Source organism: Eumetopias jubatus, unplaced genomic scaffold (assembly GCF_037043125.1).
Source record: "Eumetopias jubatus isolate StellerSeaLion01/CBP00866 unplaced genomic scaffold, mEumJub1_p1.0 scaffold_2, whole genome shotgun sequence".
Taxonomy (NCBI): Eukaryota; Metazoa; Chordata; class Mammalia; order Carnivora; family Otariidae; genus Eumetopias; species Eumetopias jubatus.
This window is the reverse complement of record NW_028274808.1, coordinates 101,768,457-101,785,007: the sequence shown is the minus strand read 5'-3', so window position 1 is coordinate 101,785,007 and position 16,551 is coordinate 101,768,457. Positions and strand designations below refer to the sequence as shown.

Below are 16,551 nucleotides of genomic sequence, written 5' to 3'. Positions count from 1 at the left end.
GATGGGGTAGATATTGAAATCTTTGACCCAGATCCTCTGTTAAGGAAGCCTGGGCTGCCCAACTAAGCGAAGTGCAGACAGCGGCCATCCTGCAGCTGTCAGCTCCTCAAGGGCTTGCCTCAGCTGCAGATGAATGGCCTCATGCAGAGTCACACCCTTCCTGGGGCAACCACATCCTGAGACTGAGTGAAGTGGGGGCATAAAGGCCCAATGCTGGATAATAGTCCAGAGCTGCCGCCTGGTTGGCTGGGGTTTTGTTTGGCCTGTATCACAGTTTGTCTTCTCCCTTTTCCTAAATCCTGTTTCTCTTCTCTTCACAGATATTGATCTCTAATAAACACCTCGCACCCCAAACTCCAGCTCAGCGTGTTTCTGAAGAACTCCGCCTGCCACAGTTGCAGCTAAGAGCTGGACTACCCTCGCCTGGCTGGTAATATGGACCCCTCCACTGGTGGCAGGTGGAGCACAGCAGCCCCTGGCACAAGGTGGGGGTCCAATTGTTCCCTGGTGATGAGTTGGAAGAGCATACCAGTGGAGGGAAATGCGCTCATTGGTGCTCTGTGTCTCCTGTCTGAGAAGTAGACAGGAAATGGCAGTATTGCCAAACCCCATTGATGCCTTACGGAAGGACAGTGGACAGCTGACGGCCAGTTAGTAGACAATTAAAAGCCTTCTTGGGGAGCTTCTGTGGCTCAGTGGGTTAGGCGATGGACTCTTGGTTTCGGCTCAGGTCATGATCTCATGAGTTGTGGGATCAAGCCCCCTGGGGGCCCCCTGCTGAGTGTGGAACCTGCTAGAGATTCTCTCCCTCTGCTCCCCCTCCCTCCCTCTCTCTTATTCTCTTGCTGGGATAAATAAATACATTTTTAAAAAATCTATTCTCTTACAACTTTCAAATATACAATAGAGTACTGTTAACTATAGTCACCATGCTGTACAGTACATCCCCAGGACTTACTTGTTTTATAACTGGAAGTTTCTACCTTTTGACTACCTTCCCTCATTTTGCCCACCCCCCACCTCCACCTCTGGCAACCACCAATCTGTTCTTGGTATTTATGAGTTCAGTTTTTTAAAATTATTTTATATATATATATATATATATATATATATATATATATATACACACACACACATATATGTTAACATATAATATTATTTGTTTCAGGGGTAGAGGTCTGTGATTCATCAGTCTTACACAATTCACAGCGCTCACCATAGCACATACCCTCCCCAGTGTCCATCATCCAGTCACCCCATCCCTCCCACCCCCCTGCTCTCCAACAACCCTCAGTTTGTTTCCTGAGGTTAAGAGTCTTTCATGGTTTGTCTCTCTCTCTGGTTTTGTCTTGTTTCATTTTTCCCTCCCTTCTTCTATGATCCTCTGCTTTGTTTCTCAAATTCATCATATCAGTAAGAGCATATGATACTTGTCTTTCTCTGATTGACTTATTTCACTTAGCGTAATACCCTCTAGTTCCATCCATGTTGTTGCAAATGGCAAGATTTCATCTTTTCTATGGCTGAGTAATATTCCACTGTGTATATATACCACATCTTCTTTATCCATTCATCTATTGATAGACATCTAGGCTCTTTCCACAGTTTGGCTATTGTGGACACTGCTGCTATAAACATTGGGGTGCAGGTGCCCCTTCTGATCACTACCTTTGTATCTTTGGGGTAAATACCCAGTAGTGCAATTGCTGGGTTGTAATAAATAAATCTTTAAAAAAAAAAAAAGGCTTCTGGAGTTAAAAGGCCTCTCTCTTTGTTTATATACAAATAAGCTCATCTCTTTTACCAGGAGAGCAGAGGCAGTTGAGGAGCAAGTTAAGGTTCAACAACGTCAGGTCAGTTATGCTAAGGTCAGACTCTGGCGGGAGGAGAACTGGGCAACTGACTCAGGAATGGAGATGCTGGGCTGATGCTTCTGAAGACTTTGACTCCCCAGGTTCCCCTAAACCTTCTGAGCCTGTAGCAGTGTCCCACTCCTCCCTATTAAAGTGGAGTACTCCAACCAGTCTGGAAGATAATCACAGAGGCCTCTTTCCTACAAGGCAACAAATGCCTGCCTTAAGATCCCCCCCCCCTTCTCCCTTCTACCCTTTAGGTCTATGATTTGGGTTAAATCACAAAATAACAGCCAAAGTTCTGGAAAGAAAAAAAAAACACAGCTGGAAATGAGCTGGGCCTGATAATGGGAGGAAAGAAACCATATCCTAGAGCAACTGCAAGACTGTGCTAACAGGTATTGGGAGCTGAAGGAATATGCATTGATGGGATTCTGAAGGTGCTGATCAAGGGAAGAGTTTATTGACTTGAGAACACTCTACCAAGATACAGTATTTATTAGCCTTGCATGTACTCCAGAAGACGGTGTGACCTTCTTCCTAGAATGACTCCTTGAGGCATGGAAATGACCTGCCCACATGATGCCCACATCATGGCCCACACTGAGCAAACCTGGAATGCCAGTGTTGCTGTGGTAGACAGTAGAGCAAGGGATTAAAAAGTTCAGGAAAGGGAGTATGCTTGAATGGATATACTACTATGATGAGAAGACTCCACAAATGATTATGTTCCATGGGGAGACCCAGAAGACATACCATTTACCAAGGTGATGAGAACAAACCGGGACACCAGCATCAGTAAAAATTTCTAATGGGGTCAGCCCTGATGGGAGGAGAGTCTGTTACAGAACTTGGCTTACTGATAGAAATGGGGATGATAGAATCCCAAAATAATAGAAGGCTTGGGGTGGCACGTAAGTGCCAGAAGCCAGGGGATAGCAATTATTGTAATGACCCCCCAGATCAGAGGGGAAGCCAAGGGAGTCAGAACCACACAAAGTTACAGAGATTATTAGTGATATACAACTTCCCCAGGGGTAAAGTGGATTGGCAGCCAACATGGGAACTATTTAGCTTATACTGGCAGAAGCAATGAAGGATAGATAACCGAGGGGTGAGCGGTTTGATCCCTTACCCAGTTCTGCACCTGAGCCAACTTTCAGATGAAAAATTCTTTGACTTAAGAAGTGGCAGGATCTCTGGAAGGAAGAACTCTGCAACACCATGACAAGTAAACATGGGTGGTGATTTTCCTAGTCCTTTCCCCAAAAGACTTATGGTCATTTATTAAACTGATAAGAACAGATACTATACTTGATCTTAGCCAAAAGGCCGAGAAGCAATAAGACTTACGGTCACTTATATGGGTAATTATGCACCGAGGTAAAGGAAATATCCAGACGTTCAAGAACGGATGGATCCAGTGTCTAGGTGAGTCAAGACCAGGCTTACATTGGGTTCTCCGAGTCCATATTCATACCCATTGTTTATTTCCCCTGTCCCTGAATTGAGATTGGTACACTTGGCAGTTAGTATAACCTTCACATTGGTTTCTTGGTCAGTAAAGTAACAGTAGACAAGACCAAATGGAAGCCTCTAAACTACCTCCCCAGCACCCCCACCAAGATAATGGATATACAGTACAGTAATGCCTCCCCAGGGCAGCAGAAATTAGCGCCGATCTTAAGACTCTAAAGGATGCAGCAGTGGTGGGCTCTATACATTTAATTCACTAGTCTAGGCCCTGAAGAAACTGGATGAATCCTGGAGAATAACCATAAACAAGCTCAACCAACTAGTACCCCTGATCACAGCCACCATGCCAGATGTGGTATCTTTGCTAGAGAAGATTAATATGGCCTCATGTATGTGGTATGCAGCCACTGATTTAGTGAATATATTCCTTTCTATCCCAGTCAGGAAAAAGGATGGCATGGAACAGTTTTGTCCCAGACCTCTGTTAGCTTTCTTATCCTCTGTCATAATATAGCCTGAAGCCATCCAGACCATCTAGACATTCCACAGAATATCACACTAATTCATTACATTGACGAATTTATGTTGATAAAGCCACATAAACAAGAACTGGTTGGTGTGTTGGAGGCATTAGCAAGACACATGTGTTGCAGAGGGTGGAAGATAAAACCTGTAGAGTTTCAGGGACATGCTACATCTGTAAAATATTTAAAGTTTCAGTAGTCAGGGTTGCGTTGGGACAGCCCTTCAAAAGGAAAAGACAAATTACTGCCTCTTATACTCCCTACCAAGTAAAAAGAAGTATATTAACTGGTAAGCTTCGGTCTCTCTGACTCATATACTGGGTGATGAATGGCTGCCAGGTTTGAATGGAGCCCAGAGCAAAAAAGGGCTCTGCAATAGGTCCAAGCTTCTATGCAAGCAGGTCTGCCACTGGGACCACACGATCCACAGAACCTATGGTGTGAGTATATCAGTAGTAGGAAAGATGCTGCATGGAGTTTGTAGCAAGCCCTAGCAAGGAAATCAGAACAAGACCTCTGAGGTTCTGGAGCAAGGCTATGCCACTGATAGCAGAAAATTATGTACCTGACATGCTACTTGGGCCCTGTCAAGATGGAATTCCTAACCATGGGGAAACCAAGCCACCATGCATCTAGAATTGCCTCTCGTGAGAACTCACAAACTTGTAAGATTGAATAGCCAGCAATAATCTCTCATAAAATAGAAGCAGCACATCCAGGTTTGGGCACTATGAGGGCTAGAGGGCACAAAGCAAACTGCATGTGCAGGTAACCCAGACTCCCATGATTCACACTGCTGTTGCATTCATGCCCTCTCTTAGGTGAAGGAGGAGGAAAAAGTCTGACCTTGGTTTGTAGATGGGTCAGCTCCATATTGTGGGTGCAAGTTGACATGGAAGTCAGCTGCACTATAGCCTCATTCAGGAGTGGCCTTGACAGTGATGAGGAAAAGCTTACCTCAATGGGCAAAGGTCTCATGGGCAATGGCTTGGCCAAGATCAGTGACAAGGAGGTCTGGCATAGAGGCATATGGATGGACATATGGAAGTGCACACAAGGTGTGAGGATTTTTATATCACATCTTAATGCCCACCAGAGAGCATCCACTATAGGAGACAATCAAGGAGACAAAATGATTTGGACAGTTAATGTCAACCAGTTTTGTTGGTGCCCACCTAAGTACGGTACAATGGCACAAGTGTCAGTATGATATGTTTATTTCCTATCACTAGCCACTGAAATGACCTAGAAGCAATAATATTTCAGTAGCAATGAGTACATCTAGTTCCTAGATCTTGGTTTTTAAAATACTGAACTCCATTAAAAGGAAGTAGGACTCCTTGGAGAAATGGATTTCAGATCTGGGGCAGAAAAAGTACAAGGTGAGCCTAGAATATGTTTTCATTACTAACAAAGGAAGAAAGTGCTCGAAAGCTCACAGGTTCCAGCTTGAAGGAGTTCCCACCAAACTCGGGACTTTCTGGGCATCAAATTAAATAATGATGTTAATGAAATTATGACACATCGAATAAAAAGACAGTTATAAGTCCATAGTGTTCTTTTTTAAAAAGTAGGAGGGAGGAGAGAGAAGGGAAATCCTTTATCTACAAGAGAATATAAGCTAATAGATGCAGTAGAAATGATAAGTAGGAAAATCACCATTTGCAACCAATTGACATAGGTGGAGATCATTCATGAATGCTAAAACCTATAGGTAAAAATTATTAGAGAACAGGATATTCATCCAGTTTTCAAATATCACACCACAGATTATTCATTACAAAGAGAAAAAAAAGATACAGTTTTATAATGGAGAAAGGTGGTAGACACCGTTATAACCAAGAGTTGAAACTTGGCCTCATCAACAATGCAACAGGTATTTTTTTGCCTCTAGTTTTTATGTGCTTAAAAAGACATAGCATTATCTATGCTATGCTCTTGCCAGAATGTTAAACCTGAATCTAAACACAAGGAAACAGTCATACAAATCCAAATTATGGAACAAACCACAATAAAACAAGCTTTCCAAAATGCCAATCATTAAAAGCAAAATAAAAGGTCGGGGAGCTCTTCTATATTAAAGATGATTGAAGAGTTATGATAACCAAATGCAAAACATGGCCTTTGGACACTGGATCAAAAACAAAGGCAAAACCAAAACAAAACAAAAAACAAGTAGAAGGCACACTTTGGGGACGATTGGAGAAAATTGAGTATTGGACGGCATATTAGATAAAAATACTATGTTAGTGTTATGCCTCTTAGGTATAATAATAGTGTTATGATTATGTAGCAGAATGTATTTACTCATGGCACTTACTGAAGTATTTAGGCATGAAGTGTCCTGTAAGATAAAGGGAATGGGGCAAAGTGTTAACAATGGGTAAATCAGGTCGCAAGATAAATGAGTACTGGCGCGCCTAGGTGGCTCAGTTGTTAAGCATCTGCCTTGGGCTCAGGTCATGATCCCAGGGTCCTGGGATCGAGCCCACATCGGGCTCCTTGCTCCATGGGAAGCCTGCTTCTCCCTCTCCTGCTCCCCCTGCTTGTGTTCCCTCTCTCGCTGTGTCTCTCTCTGTCAAATGAATAAATAAAATCTTTTTTTAAAAAAAAAGATAAATGAGTACTAATTTTACTATTCAACTTTTCTATAGGTTTGAATTTTTTTCAAAATAGACTGTTGGGGGTGGGCACAAAGTTTTCAAAAGTAATGTGGTATACTCAACACACTGCGAAATTGATTTTGTGGTACTGATACACAAAATAAAGTGGTTTTAAAAGACAAAAAATAAATTAGGAACAGCAGTGCATGGTATAGACAAGGCTGCAAAATATATGATTGACGTGGAGGAAAAGCTTATGACTATCCCAGTGAATGCTGGGGAGATAAAGAGGTAGACTGAGAGAAGCTGCATATCCAGTGCAATAGAACTTTCTACACCTAGAAGGAAAGTGCTGTGCAGAAATGATTTTATCAGGACTCTCCTTAAAATTGAAACCATCCTCTCAGGCAGCCTGTGAAATTTAGGGCAGGAGAGTGGGGGTAATGGAGGGCAGAGGGAAGAAAAGGGCAGAGGCAAGAAGTTTCATGTCATCACCGCTGTCAGTGCTTTCTGCTCTGCTACCGGTTTATGGGATTGCAGGGAAATGATACACAGACACTCTCAAACATATAAACCTGCTGCACATCCCTGGAAAAGGGCCCTGAATCTGGGGTCACCTTGGGACTTCAGTTTGCTTCTTGGCTTTTCTCTAAGTCACAGTTCCAACCCTATTGCCACCAGAAGATCTAGGATTATCCTTCTTTTGTAAAGTTGTAGCAAGGTCTTTCTCTCATGAGCCCTGAAGATAAGCCCTGACATATGGGCAGTGCATGAATTGGATATTGGAGATAAATTATTGAAAAGCCAACACTTCATAAGCCCTTGTAACTATGGAATTAAGTTTTGGAAACATGTAAAGCTTTCCCCAGACAGGAAAAAATGTACGAAACATTTAGCATCTATATTACTTTCTTCCTGTTGCATCAACATTTTCTCATTATCAACATGTCTTTCTCAGCAAACCATTGTGCATTCAATGACATAAGCCTCTGTGTTTGCCTGTTCTGGGGACAGCCATGGACTCCACTATTGGTGTTCCATGCTGAGGAGACAGAGTCCTTTTTAGGAAAATGAAAAACTCAGCCCAGCAACCATCTCATTCGTTTTCTGTGCTTTTCTTGTGAGAAATATTCTTACATATTTACACATTGGCTCTGTTAAGTCCAACCGTATTCCTTTGCTGTTGCACGTAATAGCTTTCCGCACCATTGCAGAGAAAAAAAGATCAGGCAGGTCTTTGGGATACATGTAGCAAATACCAATAGCTCAGCATTCCTCGTCCTTGATGAGTTTCCTCTCAAATTTGTGCTGGGACCGTGTCTTGAGATACTTTTCCTAACATTTCTATTTCTAGGTAGGATGACAAAGAATGCTGGGCTTCTCCTCCTTGAAATGAGAAAATAGATCCACAGGTCTTTTATGTGCTGGGTTGCAGGGTTGTCACATCATGTGCTCTTCCTCTTTTTCTCCTTTTGCTTTACTATTTCTGCTTCCTTTCCTTTCACCTCTCTGGCATCTCATTTCTAATCAGAGATGAGTCAGAGTTTTGTGAGGCAAATGTTTCCAAACTGTATATTATAGTTCTCGATGTAATCATTCTTGAAACCCCTGGTTCTAAATGGAATCATAGTTTGCAGTGCTAGTGAAGGTATTAAAAATAAAATAAGAGTGATAAAATTTGTATTTTTTTCTTTAACAAGAATATGCCACAACTGGGCAGGAACAGATTTTGAAAATAAGGTCTCCAGTTGTTCTCAGGATTGAAAAATTCACCACTTTTGTCTCACACTCATGTGTATTAACTACTGTTTTAAGAAATCTTCCATGGCTGTCTAAAGAATGTCTGATTTAAAGACATTTTAGTTCTATTCAGAAAAAAACATCCAATTGAGCTGTTTCTTTTAATTTATTATTTTTCTCACTGGAGCATAAAGCAATACAGTACAGGCTGAAACTCTCAGGAGGAAGAGCAAAATTGTAGGAGGAAGAGCAAAATTTAGGATGTTTAGAGTTACAAGGGGCCTTGGAGGTCATTCAGTGCAACCCTTATCTGGTTCATGTAACCTATAAACAATACCCTCAACTAGGTCAAGAACTAGATTTAAAAATCCCTCCAGCAAAGATGGTACTAGAGTGGCTTGTTTTTCAGAGATCTTGAGCAAAAGACTTGTGATTCTTTTTTGAAAACTATGCAACTAAGTGTGAGAAGAATCACCTAGGATAGTATTTACAAAAACAGTACAAGGAAGCCAAATTTCAGTTTTTAAAACAAAGTAATTTTCTTGTTTGGTTGTTGTAAAGGGCTGCTGGAGCTCACAGAACAGCCTGAAAGTATTTTTATTAGATGAGCAGTGTAACTCTTATACATGAGAATGAACTATTCCTATGTCTACTTGTGCATTTGTAATATGTATTGAATTTTCTTCCCTTTTTTGGTGCCTGGAGGACAGAGTTGAGTTAGTCTTCTTCCTTAGTTCTTAGGACATTATCAGTATCTGTCCATATACTTATATTCTTCTCTTACCTTAGGTTCCCATTCTAGTTAAAAACAAATACAAGGGTAAATGTTCCTAACTACATATTTATTGTTGTAAAACATGTGGTACGAGATGCAGTTATGTGTTGTGCTATAAATCCCATTCTTCCCTCAACTTTTTCTTATTTTGATACCTGTCAAGTTGCTGTACATAAATATAACTTCTATTTGGTGTGCATCATATTTTATGCATCCATTCCTCTAGCCTCCAGCTCCCCTGATCCCTGACAATGCCACTGTATCTTCCAAAATAGCCCATCCAGGACTGTTAAAAAGATTTCTCTGGGATATATCAGGAGGGGAATCCCTGGGTCTTAGTGATCTAAGTGATCTAAATCTAACTATTTTGAGCATGCTCATATAGTTTTCAGAATGGAACTTCCACAAGCAGTGCACCATTACTCACCAAACCTTGGATTCATTCATTTTTATAATTTAAGTAACATGATAGATTATTAACATGACATTGTTAAAATTTCCACTTCTCTGGTTGCTAGTGAATTTGGGAATCTTTTGGTATGTATTGGGCTTCCTCTTCTGTGAATGTTTATTCGCGTCCTATGCCCATTTTTCAGTTATATCCCCATTTCAGTTATTCCTTCACTTTGATTTTACAACCCTTTGTTTTGTTTTTGTTATTAATGATTCATTGTTTTTAAATACTGCAAATGCTTTTCTCAGTCACCTGTCTACTAATGTTACCTGTGGTGTCTTACCCTGAACAGCAATTGTTAATTTTTTCTTTAATTTTGATGTAATCAACATCTATTTTTCATCTTATTGTTTGCCTTTAGGATCCTGTTTAGGAAGCTTGTCTGTGACGATATATCACAAATATATTCTCCTATATTTTCTTCCATTAGTGCTATTGTTTACTTCTAGTCTATTATTTATATGGATAAGGTAAGGATACAGTTGTATATTTCTTTATCTACTGAACCAGTTATTCTAATACCCCGATAATAAGTGCTTTGACTTCTCCATTGCTTTGGGGTGTGAATTTCACATATCAATTTACACACACACACACACACACACACACACACACACACACACACACACACAAAATATCTGTTCTGTTTCACCGGCTTATTTGTTCCTGCTTCGGCTCATACTGTTTTTCCTAGTAAAGCTTTGATTTAGTCTTATTATCTAGTAGGACATGCCCCTGTGCTTTCTGCTTGTTAATTAAATTGATTTAGGTATTAAGGCTTCTATTCATCAATATAAAATTTATGAGTTGTCAAGTTACTCATATTTGAACTGAATTTCCTAGGAGAGACTGCACCGATTTATCTATTTAATATAATCCATACTTAGGTTCAACTGAAACGTTATGAGCATAGCTCTCTGCTCACTCAGATCTTTCATATCCTTAAATTTTTTATTCATATACATTCTTTAGTTAACTCTTAGTTCTTGCTGGTTTTGTTAATGGTGTCCTATTTTCTGTTACAGTTCCAGCTGGAATTGTATAGCATACTATTTACACACGGTAAAAAAAAGGCAACATCACTGCTTTTGAAAGGAACCTAATTTTTGTAGTAGGTTCGTGTTTGTAAAACCCTTTAAAACCACTGTGTATTGGGGGGGGCAGCGCCTGAGTGGCTCAGTTGGTTGAGCATCTGACTCTTGGTCTCTGCTCAGGTCATGTTCTCAGGTTCGTGGGATCGAGCCCCACACAGGGCTCTGAGCTCAGTGTGGAGCCTACTTCTCTCCTTCTCCCTCTGCTCTGGTCCACCCCCTCCCATTTGCATGCTTTCTCTCTCTCCCTCCCAAATAAATAAATAAATGAGATCTTTAAAAACAAAAACAAAAAAACCCACTGTGTGTGTCTGTTCCATGGGAAATCCCATACTCAATCCTGTTCTTCATGTCTACGCTGCTCAGCGTCACCACTCTAGCTTTCTTTTCCTGAATATTAAAAACATGCTCCTTAAAGAGACTAAAATGATATGGAACCCTCCGAAACAAACAATACATTAAATAATGTTAAAAAAAAAAAAGAAGAAGAGAGTAGGAAGGGAAAAATGAAGGGGGGGAAATCGGAGGGGGAGACGAACCGTGAGAGACTATGGACACTGAGAAACAAACTGAGGGTTTTAGAGGGAAAGCGTTTGGGGGGATGGGTTAGCCCCGTGATGGGTATGAAGGAGGGCACGTACTGCATGGAGCACTGGGTGTTATACGCAAACAATGAATCATGGAACACTACATCAAAAACTAACGATATACTGTATGGTGACTAACATAACATAATAAAATGGAGTCTTGTATAACCTCCATATTTACATACTTTTAAAGTTTTTCTTTTATTCAAATTCTACTCAAAAGAGAGGGACTTTCAAGGCATTTTTGGACCTGAGAGCACACAACCTGATTTCAGTATCAACCAACATCTGTATCCACTGTTAGGGACACAGTTAGCTTATACCAATTGAGAAGAATCATGTTATAATTGGTTTTTTTTGTAAGAATCACCATTATAGCATGGAGAAAGAAAGTAGCAGCGGGCTGCTTATAATAGTTGTATGAAGGGGGAATAATTCAGTTACATGTTATTGAAGTGGGAGTTTATGGAAGAGAAAATGTGATTAGAATTTAATAAAAGTGTATATTAGACAATTATATCCTTGGTATAAAGTAATAGGTAAATAAATTAAAATATTTTGTCTTAAAGAGCTGACACTTTGATTTGTGGCCTTGACATTATTTAGAAGGTGCCATAAAAATTGCTATTGAGAATTGTACTTACTCTGAGAAATGTTAGCAATTTTAGAACACTAATTCAATGGTAGGATGTCCAACGTTTAAACTCGACTGAAACAGAGAAAAATTTTAATTCCAGAATAATAACATTGAGTATATGTACATTAACTGAAATACATTTTTCCTGTGCCATTTAAGTGAAGAGGTTGGGCAGCTTTTGCTATTGCTCACCTTCCTGGTTAGTCATAATTTTGATTCTGCTAAAAAGAGATCATAAAAAACTTAAGTCAAATTTAGGAGATTCATCATTTTAGTTTGCATATTTCCTCATAAAAAGTGAGTCTGTTTCTGTTTTGGGGTTTTTGTTTATTTTGTTTTTTAGATTCCACATGTGAGTGAAATCATATGGTATTTGTCTTTCTCTGTCTGATTTACTTCACTGAGCATAATACCCTCTAGATCCATCCATATTGTTGCAATGACAAGATTTCATTCTTTTTGATGGCTGAGTAATATACATATAATAACCCATATTTCACACCTTCTGTATGCACTCATCTATTGATCAACACATGGGTTGCTTACATATTTTAGCTATTATAAATAATGCTGCCATAATTGTTCCACAGTTCTTGGATGTTTTGTTCTATTTTTTTGTTTTTATTCCTTTTTTTCTCTTTGCATTTCAATTTGGGAAGTTTGTATTTACTTATCTTTAAGCTCCCTGATTCTTTCCTTGGTTACCTGCTCTTTACTGATGAATCCATGAAAGACATTAAGGTTTTGGATTTCTAGAATTTCTAGAGTTTACCCTTGATTCTTTCTCAGAGTTCTCACTCATCTCTTTATACTACCCATATTTTCTTTCATGTTTTCCTTTAGACTCCATGAGATAGTAATCATAGTTATTTAAAATTTCATATCTGATAATTCCAGCATCTGTATCAGCTCTGTGTTGATAAGCCTGTGTGCAACTTGGAGAATGATTTCAAGTCTGCCCCATGTCTTGCTTTGATTGCTCCTGAGTAGGTGCAGCCTAGCATATGTACACATCTTTCTGACCCCAGAGATGTCTATGATCTCAAGAAGGCTTTCTTGACAGCCTCTTTCCCTGGTTCTTTCCATTAAACTTCTGGCTGCTATGCAAGTTTGTATGAGAACAAGCAGCCTTCTCTTAATTGTTCTCCACCAAGATCTTAGTTATTTTCAATAACATCCTTAAGCATAGAGTTCTCCACTCTCTGTTCCAAATAAAGGCAGGCCTCTTAGGCAGAGCTGTGGAGGCTTTGTCCCCTGGCCTGCCTTTCCTCCTGGATAGAACCCATATGCCACTGCACTAGATCTCTGGCAGGAAACTGCTCCTCCTTCGCCCACTACCAGTGGCTACTCACTGGGATCAGGGCACAGCCCGGTCTTCCCAGCTTGCTCCTCCCAGGCTGGAACCTCCTCCCTTCCAGCTAGCTGGGGATGGGGTAAATTGGAGCCTTAGTATTTTCAGCCTGCCATGCCTGGGGTAGGGTTTCTGTCTTGAGGGGAGGCTATGTGTAGGAAGAGAGACTCCGTATACCCCTGCAGAAGTAGAGCTATTCTATTCCTTCAGTAATAGAGCTCCGGTAACATGGGCCTGAAAAAGATGAAACACCACCTGCCTACCCTTCTTGTGGTCATCATAGCCCCAGACTGGGAGCTGGGGGGAGAAGAATCTTATTCTTGGTTGCAAATTCCATCCAAGAGGTAGAGCTTCCATAATGTGGAACTGGCGGAGTATGTAAAGGAACAGATCGTGGTTCAGATGTCCCAGCCACTCACTGTTCTTACCCAGGATTTAGCATATTTTCTTGAAAGAATGTTTGCTCACATGCTCCGTGTTCTTAGTACAATTTCCAGACTTTGAATGATTGACCTTTATAATTTTCACCAGTTAAATCATTGTTTGGTGGGGGAGAGGGTCTGCTCAGGTCCTTACTTAATCATTCTGAAAATGATGTCACCCCAGGCACTTTTTTTTTTTTTTTAAACCAGTGGAGACCTGGTGTGGCAAAATGGAATCTGGAAGAGCTACAGTAAACTCTTTGTTCTCACTATCTGGCAGGAAAAAAAAAAATTCTTCCCCATTTTCTTCCAGATAGATGGTCCCAAGGCGCACTTCTTTCTATTTTTTTTCTTTTTTCAAGTTTTTATTTAAATTCCAGTTAGGTAATATACAGTGTTATATTAGTTTTGGGTGTAGAATTTAGTGATTCAACACTTACAGACAACACCAGTGCTCATCACAAGTGCTTTTCTTAATCCCCATCACCTATTTCACCCATCCCCCAACCCACCTCCCCTCTGGTAACCATCAGTTTGTTTTCTATAGTTAAGAGTCTGTTTCGTGGTTTTTCCCGTCTTCTTTTCCCCCACGTTCATTTGTTTTGTTTCTTAAATTCCACATATGAGTGAAATGATATGGTATTTGTCTTTTTCTGACTGACTTATTTCACTTAGCATAATACTCTCTAGCTCCACCCACATTGTTGCAAATAGTAAGATTTATTTTTATGACTGAGTAATATTCCACTACACACACACACACACACACACACACACGTATCACATCTTCTTCTTTGTCCATCGATTCATCAGTCAATGGACATTTGGGTTCTTTCCATAATTGGCTACTGTTGAAAATGCTGATGTAAACATCAGGGTCAAGGCACATTTCTTAGAGCAACTGATCAGGGTTAGCCAACTTTTGTATCATTTTCGTTCCATCCCTGCTTTTCTTCTCCTTTATTTCCTGACCCAGCATTTGATCTTAACCTCTGCCTTCGGTTCTGCTTTCTGGGGAACCCAGTATAAAACATATGCCATGTTTCTCTCTCTCTTTTTATTTTACTCCATGCTTTATAAATAACTAATGATTTGGGTTAACCATTGCATTATATTATTCTAAGTTAAATAATGAAAGCTAACATAAAACTTATTCCTTAGCTTATAGCTTATTATGAAAATGAAAAACATTCTATTAGACTATATGACTTTAATCTCAATGTCTTTACTTTTAACTATGTTACAGTTTGCTTTTCAGTGGTATTATCCCTCAAAATGCATAGGAACACATTCACTTGAATTAAAAATGTAAGACTTGTTATTTCTTTAACAGAAAGTCAATCTGATTTGCTTAACTGAGGTAACAATGAAACCTAACCTTGTAATTAGGTTCAAAGTGGACATTTTCGATAAGCAAGTTTAACCTGCAGCTCTGATTTTTGACAAAACATATTTAAATCACATGACATGACAAAACATTTTATCAAACATATTGTATGGAAAATATGCTGAAATTAGGAATATTTTAATTTTCCCTTTGTGACTGCAACGGGTGGCTTCAAGTGAAAAAAATATATAGTTAACGCTTCCCCACAATGACCTCCGCTAAGGATGGTTGTGGCTCAGGAGAAGGGTCCGCAGGGAACCAGCAGCAGCTCCACCTAGGGGTTCCTGAGGCCATGTTGGTGGAAGATGTAGATTCTGTCATGAAACAGCCTGGGAATGAGACTGCAGGTACATTACTAAAGAAGCGGATGAACAGTACCAGAAGTATAAGTTTATGGAACTCGACCCTGCTCAAAAGAAAAGGAGGCTGGAAGGTCAGATTTCTGAAATTAAGCAGACTTTAGAAATTCTAAAATACATGCAGAAGAAAAAAAAGAGTCCACCAGTTCACTGGAAACCAGATTCTTACTGGCAGATAACCTGTATGGCAAAGCTTCAGTTCCTCCTACTGATAAAGTGTGTCTGTGGTTCGGGGCTAATGTAATGCTTGAATATGGTATTGATGAAGCTCGGGCATTGTTGGGAAAGAATTTATCGACTGCCACTAAGAATCCTGATTCCCTTGAAGAAGACCTTGATTCTTTCTTTGAGATCAATTTACTACCACAGAAGTCAGTATGGCCGGGGTTTATAATTGGGATGTAAAAAGAAGAAACAAAGATGATTCTACCAAGAACAAAGCATAATGCTGGCAATTAAAAATGTGGTTCAGTTTTCCAAACATGTTATTTTACATACCCCAAAGTTTATCCCTAAAGGTTGACATCACTTTGACTGATTTTTTTTTTTAACAGCAAGAATGGTAATTAAAACTTAAAAAAAGATAAACATCATTTTATTATAAAAACAAAATTAGTTTCAAATATTTTATGAAATTAGCAGTATTTTAATTTTTATTTTATTTCCAACAAAGTAAATGCTACTTTCCTCATCTTTTTTGGTTTGTCATTTAAAAAGTCTTAGCTGAAATGGCTGAGGTATGCTATGGATGCTGAATTCAGGACACTTTTCTTTATTGGCTGATGTTACTTTCACTTGATGTGGTTAAACCAGGGTAGAGGTAGGAAAAACAGTTAGTTTAAATATTTCCAAACGTGCTGTCTTTAGTACATGTGGGGCCCTATGGCTCTCTGTTGCTGTTATTTGTCTTATATAACTGGATTTTCATGAATTACTGCTTAGCCAATAACTATTAAAATATTCTGTACTTTTCGTTTTTTTTTTAAAGATTTTATTTATTTATTTTGAGAGGGAGAGAATGAGAGATAGAGAGCACGAGAGGGAAGAGGATCAGAGGGAGGAGCAGACTCCCTGCTGAGCAGGGAGCCTGATGCGGGACTCGATCCTGAGACTCCAGGATCATGACCTGAGCCAAAGGCAGTCGCTTAACCAACTGAGCCACCCAGGTGCCCTATTCTGTACTTTTCAAGAAATGGCAATTTGCCTTCCTAAACAGTAAGAGGGCTATTGAGACAACACTTTTTCTTACCCCATAGAAGTACACGGGGTCTTTGCAATGCCAACATAAGGGA

At 39.7% G+C, this 16,551-nt stretch overlaps 2 pseudogenes; one reads left to right on the top strand and one right to left on the bottom strand.

Annotated features, from left to right (window-relative positions):
- Positions 1–3,089: 3,089 nt before the first annotated feature.
- LOC114208315 (U2 spliceosomal RNA) lies at positions 3,090–3,197 on the bottom strand (annotated as a pseudogene).
- Positions 3,198–15,108: 11,911 nt separating this feature from the next.
- LOC114208285 (prefoldin subunit 3 pseudogene) lies at positions 15,109–15,705 on the top strand (annotated as a pseudogene).
- The last annotated feature ends 846 nt before the right edge of the window (positions 15,706–16,551 follow it).